Genomic DNA, 6862 nt, shown 5'->3' on the forward strand with positions numbered 1-6862 from the left:
GTGAGGCCCACTGAATATCTGAGTGCTATGTCACAGGCTCGATGGCACAGCTGTGACCAAAGTCACTAGAGGATAAGTGAGATTTTGAATTTCTGCAGACACTTGTGGACACTGGACACTTTTGGATTGTGTGAGGCCCACTGAATATCTGAGCGCTATGTCACAGGCTCGATGGCACAGCTGTGACCAAAGTGACTAGAGGATAAGTGAGATTTTGAATTTCTGCTCACACTATTGGACACTGGACACTTTTGAATTGTGTGAGGCCCACTGAATATCTGAGCGCTATGTCACAGGCTCGATGGCACAGCTGTGACCAAAGTGACTAGAGGATAAGTGAGATTTTGAATTTCTGCAGACACTTGTGGACACTGGACACTTTTGGATTGTGTGAGGCCCACTGAATATCTGAGCACTATGTCACAGGCTCAATGGCACAGCTGTGAGCAAAGTGACTAGAGGATAAGTGAGATTTTGAATTTCTGCAGAAACTTGTGGACACTGGACACTTTTGGATTGTGTGAGGCCCACTGAATATCTGAGCGCTATGTCACAGGCTCGATGGCACAGCTGTGACCAAAGTGACTAGAGGATAAGTGAGATTTTGAATTTCTGCAGACACTTGTGGACACTGGACACTTTTGGTTTGTGTGAGGCCCACTGAATATCTGAGCGCTATGTCACAGGCTCGATGGCACAGCTGTGACCAAAGTGACTAGAGGATAAGTGAGATTTTGAATTTCTGCTCACACTAGTGGACACTGGACACTTTTGGATTGTGTGAGGCCCACTGAATATCTGAGCGCTATGTCACAGGCTCGATGGCACAGCTGTGACCAAAGTGACTAGAGGAAAAGTGAGATTTTGAATTTCTGCAGACACTAGTGGACACTGGACACTTTTGGATTGTGTGAGGCCCACTGAATATCTGATCGCTATGTCACAGGCTCGATGGCACAGCTGTGACCAAAGTGACTAGAGGATAAGTGAGATTTTGAATTTCTGCAGACACTTGTGGACACTGGACACTTTTGGATTGTGTGAGGCCCACTGAATATCTGAGCGCTATGTCACAGGCTCGATGGCACAGCTGTGACCAAAGTGACTAGAGGATAAGTGAGATTTTGAATTTCTGCAGACACTTGTGGACACTGGACACTTTTGGATTGTGTGAGGCCCACTGAATATCTGAGCGCTATGTCACAGGCTCGATGGCACAGCTGTGACCAAAGTGACTAGAGGATAAGTGAGATTTTGAATTATTGCAGACACTAGTGGACACTGGACACTCTTGGATTGTGTGAGGCCCACTGAATATCTGAGCGCTATGTCACAGGCTCGATGGCACAGCTGTGACCAAAGTCACTAGAGGATAAGTGAGATTTTGAATTTCTGCAGACACTTGTGGACACTGGACACTTTTGGATTGTGTGAGGCCCACTGAATATCTGAGCGCTATGTCACAGGCTCGATGGCACAGCTGTGACCAAAGTGACTAGAGGATAAGTGAGATTTTGAATTTCTGCTCACACAATTGGACACTGGACACTTTTGAATTGTGTGAGGCCCACTGAATATCTGAGCGCTATGTCACAGGCTCGATGGCCCAGCTGTGACCAAAGTGACTAGAGGATAAGTGAGATTTTGAATTTCTGCAGACACTTGTGGACACTGGACACTTTTGGATTGTGTGAGGCCCACTGAATATCTGAGCACTATGTCACAGGCTCAATGGCACAGCTGTGAGCAAAGTGACTAGAGGATAAGTGAGATTTTGAATTTCTGCAGACACTTGTGGACACTGGACACTTTTGGATTGTGTGAGGCCCACTGAATATCTGAGCGCTATGTCACAGGCTCGATGGCACAGCTGTGACCAAAGTGACTAGAGGATAAGTGAGATTTTGAATTTCTGCAGACACTTGTGGACACTGGACACTTTTGGATTGTGTGAGGCCCACTGAATATCTGAGCGCTATGTCACAGGCTCGATGGCACAGCTGTGACCAAAGTGACTAGAGGATAAGTGAGATTTTGAATTTCTGCTCACACTAGTGGACACTGGACACTTTTGGATTGTGTGAGGCCCACTGAATATCTGAGCGCTATGTCACAGGCTCGATGGCACAGCTGTGACCAAAGTGACTAGAGGATAAGTGAGATTTTGAATTTCTGCAGACACCTGTGGACACTAGACACTTTTGGATTGTGTGAGGCCCACTGAATATCTGAGCGCTATGTTACAGGCTCGATGGCACAGCTGTGACCAAAGTGACTAGAGGATATTTGAGATTTTGAATTTCTGCAGACACTTGTGGACACTGGACACTTTTGGATTGTGTGAGGCCCACTGAATATCTGAGCGCTATGTCACAGGCTCGATGGCACAGCTGTGACCAAAGTGACTAGAGGATAAGTGAGATTTTGAATTATTGCAGACACTAGTGGACACTGGACACTTTTGGATTGTGTGAGGCCCACTGAATATCTGAGCGCTGTCACAGGCTCGATGGCACAGCTGTGACCAAAGTCACTAGAGGATAAGTGAGATTTTGAATTTCTGCAGACACTTGTGGACACTGGACACTTTTGGATTGTGTGAGGCCCACTGAATATCTGAGCGCTATGTCACAGGCTCGATGGCACAGCTGTGACCAAAGTGACTAGAGGATAAGTGAGATTTTGAATTTCTGCTCACACTATTGGACACTGGACACTTTTGAATTGTGTGAGGCCCACTGAATATCTGAGCGCTATGTCACAGGCTCGATGGCACAGCTGTGACCAAAGTGACTAGAGGATAAGTGAGATTTTGAATTTCTGCTCACACTAGTGGACACTGGACACTTTTGGATTGTGTGAGGCCCACTGAATATCTGAGCGCTATGTCACATGCTCGATGGCACAGCTGTGACCAAAGTGACTAGAGGATAAGTGAGATTTTGAATTTCTGCAGACACTAGTGGACACTGGACACTTTTGGATTGTGTGAGGCCCACTGAATATCTGATCGCTATGTCACAGGCTCGATGGCACAGCTGTGACCAAAGTGACTAGAGGATAAGTGAGATTTTGAATTTCTGCAGACACTTGTGGACACTGGACACTTTTGGATTGTGTGAGGCCCACTGAATATCTGAGCGCTATGTCACAGGCTCGATGGCACAGCTGTGACCAAAGTGACTAGAGGATAAGTGAGATTTTGAATTTCTGCAGACACTTGTGGACACTGGACACTTTTGGATTGTGTGAGGCCCACTGAATATCTGAGCGCTATGTCACAGGCTCGATGGCACAGCTGTGACAAAAGTGACTAGAGGATAAGTGAGATTTTGAATTTCTGCAGACACTTGTGGACACTGGACACTTTTGGATTGTGTGAGGCCCACTGAATATCTGAGAGCTATGTCACAGGCTCGATGGCACAGCTGTGACCAAAGTGACTAGAGGATAAGTGAGATTTTGAATTTCTGCAGACACTTGTGGACACTGGACACTTTTGGATTGTGTGAGGCCCACTGAATATCTGAGAGCTATGTCACAGGCTCGATGGCACAGCTGTGACCAAAGTGACTAGAGGATAAGTGAGATTTTGAATTTCTGCTCACACTAGTGGACACTGGACACTTTTGGATTGTGTGAGGCCCACTGAATATCTGAGCGCTATGTCACAGGCTCGATGGCACAGCTGTGACCAAAGTGACTAGAGGATAAGTGAGATTTTGAATTTCTGCTCACACTAGTTGACACTGGACACTTTTGGATTGTGTGAGGCCCACTGAATATCTGAGCGCTATGTCACAGGCTCGATGGCACAGCTGTGACCAAAGTGACTAGAGAATAAGTGAGATTTTGAATTTCTGCAGACACTTGTGGACACTGGACACTTTTGGATTGTGTGAGGCCCACTGAATATCTGAGCACTATGTCACAGGCTCGATGGCACAGCTGTGACCAAAGTGACTAGAGGATAAGTGAGATTTTGAATTTCTGCAGACACTTTTGGACACTGGACACTTTTGGATTGTGTGAGGCCCACTGAATATCTGAGCACTATGTCACAGGCTCAATGGCACAGCTGTGACCAAAGTGACTAGAGGATAAGTGAGATTTTGAATTTCTGCAGACACTTGTGGACACTGGACACTTTTGGATTGTGTGAGGCCCACTGAATATCTGAGCACTATGTCACAGGCTCGATGGCACAGCTGTGACCAAAGTGACTAGAGGATAAGTGAGATTTTGAATTTCTGCAGACACTTGTGGACACTGGACACTTTTGGATTGTGTGAGGCCCACGGAATATCTGAGCGCTATGTCACAGTCTCGATGGCACAGATGTGACCAAAGTGACTAGAGGATAAGTGAGATTTTGAATTTCTGCTCACACTAGTGGACACTGGACACTTTTGGATTGTGTGAGGCCCACTGAATATCTGAGCGCTATGTCACAGGCTCGATGGCAGAGCTGTGACCAAAGTGACTAGAGGATAAGTGAGATTTTGAATTTCTGCTCACACTACTGGACACTGGACACTTTTGGATTGTGTGAGGCCCACTGAATATCTGAGCGCTATGTCACAGGCTCGATGGCACAGCTGTGACCAAAGTGACTAGAGGATAAGTGAGATTTTGAATTTCTGCTCACACTATTGGACACTGGACACTTTTGAATTGTGTGAGGCCCACTGAATATCTGAGCGCTATGTCACAGGCTCGATGGCCCAGCTGTGACCAAAGTGACTAGAGGATAAGTGAGATTTTGAATTTCTGCAGACACTTGTGGACACTGGACACTTTTGGATTGTGTGAGGCCCACTGAATATCTGAGCGCTATGTCACAGGCTCGATGGCACAGCTGTGACCAAAGTGACTAGAGGATAAGTGAGATTTTGAATTTCTGCTCACACTAGTGGACACTGGACACTTTTGGATTGTGTGAGGCCCACTGAATATCTGAGCGCTATGTCACAGGCTCGATGGCACAGCTGTGACCAAAGTGACTAGAGGATAAGTGAGATTTTGAATTTCTGCAGACACTAGTGGACACTGGACACTTTTGGATTGTGTGAGGCCCACTGAATATCTGAGCGCTATGTCACAGGCTCGATGGCACAGCTGTGACCAAAGTGACTAGAGAATAAGTGAGATTTTGAATTTCTGCAGACACTTGTGGACACTGGACACTTTTGGATTGTGTGAGGCCCACTGAATATCTGAGCACTATGTCACAGGCTCGATGGCACAGCTGTGACCAAAGTGACTAGAGGATAAGTGAGATTTTGAATTTCTGCAGACACTTGTGGACACTGGACACTTTTGGATTGTGTGAGGCCCACTGAATATCTGAGCGCTATGTCACAGGCTCGATGGCACAGCTGTGACCAAAGTGACTAGAGGATAAGTGAGATTTTGAATTTCTGCAGACACTTGTGGACACTGGACACTTTTGGATTGTGTGAGGCCCACTGAATATCTGAGCGCTATGTCACAGGCTCGATGGCACAGCTGTGACCAAAGTGACTAGAGGATAAGTGAGATTTTGAATTTCTGCTCACACTAGTGGACACTGGACACTTTTGGATTGTGTGAGGCCCACTGAATATCTGAGCGCTATGTCACAGGCTCGATGGCACAGCTGTGACCAAAGTGACTAGAGGATAAGTGAGATTTTGAATTTCTGCAGACACTAGTGGACACTGGACACTTTTGGATTGTGTGAGGCCCACTGAATATCTGATCGCTATGTCACAGGCTCGATGGCACAGCTGTGACCAAAGTGACTAGAGGATAAGTGAGATTTTGAATTTCTGTAGACACTTGTGGACACTGGACACTTTTGGATTGTGTGAGGCCCACTGAATATCTGAGCGCTATGTCACAGGCTCGATGGCACAGCTGTGACCAAAGTGACTAGAGGATAAGTGAGATTTTGAATTTCTGCAGACACTTGTGGACACTGGACACTTTTGGATTGTGTGAGGCCCACTGAATATCTGAGCGCTATGTCACAGGCTCGATGGCACAGCTGTGACCAAAGTGACTAGAGGATAAGTGAGATTTTGAATTTCTGCAGACACTTGTGGACACTAGACACTTTTGGATTGTGTGAGGCCCACTGAATATCTGAGCGTTATGTCACAGGCTCGATGGCACAGCTGTGACCAAAGTGACTAGAGGATAAGTGAGATTTTGAATTTCTGCAGACACTTTTGGACACTTTGACACTTTTGGATTGTGTGAGGCCCACTGAATATCTGAGCGCTATGTCACAGGCTCGATGGCACAGCTGTGACCAAAGTGACTAGAGGATAAGTGAGATTTTGAATTTCTGTAGACACTTGTGGACACTGGACACTTTTGGATTGTGTGAGGCCCACTGAATATCTGAGCGCTATGTCACAGGCTCGATGGCACAGCTGTGACCAAAGTGACTAGATGATAAGTGAGATTTTGAATTTCTGCAGACACTTGTGGACACTGGACACTTTTGGATTGTGTGAGGCCCACTGAATATCTGATCGCTATGTCACAGGCTCGATGGCACAGCTGTGACCAAAGTGACTAGAGGATAAGTGAGATTTTGAATTTCTGCTCACACTAGTGGACACTGGACACTTTTGGATTGTGTGAGGCCCACTGAATATCTGAGCGCTATGTCACAGGCTCGATGGCACAGCTGTGACCAAAGTGACTAGAAGATAAGTGAGATTTTGAATTTCTGCAGACACTAGTGGACACTGGACACTTTTGGATTGTGTGAGGCCCACTGAATATCTGAGCGCTATGTCACAGGCTCGATGGCACAGCTGTGACCAAAGTGACTAGAGAATAAGTGAGATTTTGAATTTCTGCAGACACT

This window comes from Dendrobates tinctorius, unplaced genomic scaffold, assembly GCF_039654945.1.
Source record: "Dendrobates tinctorius isolate UK_male_01 unplaced genomic scaffold, ASM3965494v1 ptg000286c, whole genome shotgun sequence".
Taxonomy (NCBI): Eukaryota; Metazoa; Chordata; class Amphibia; order Anura; family Dendrobatidae; genus Dendrobates; species Dendrobates tinctorius.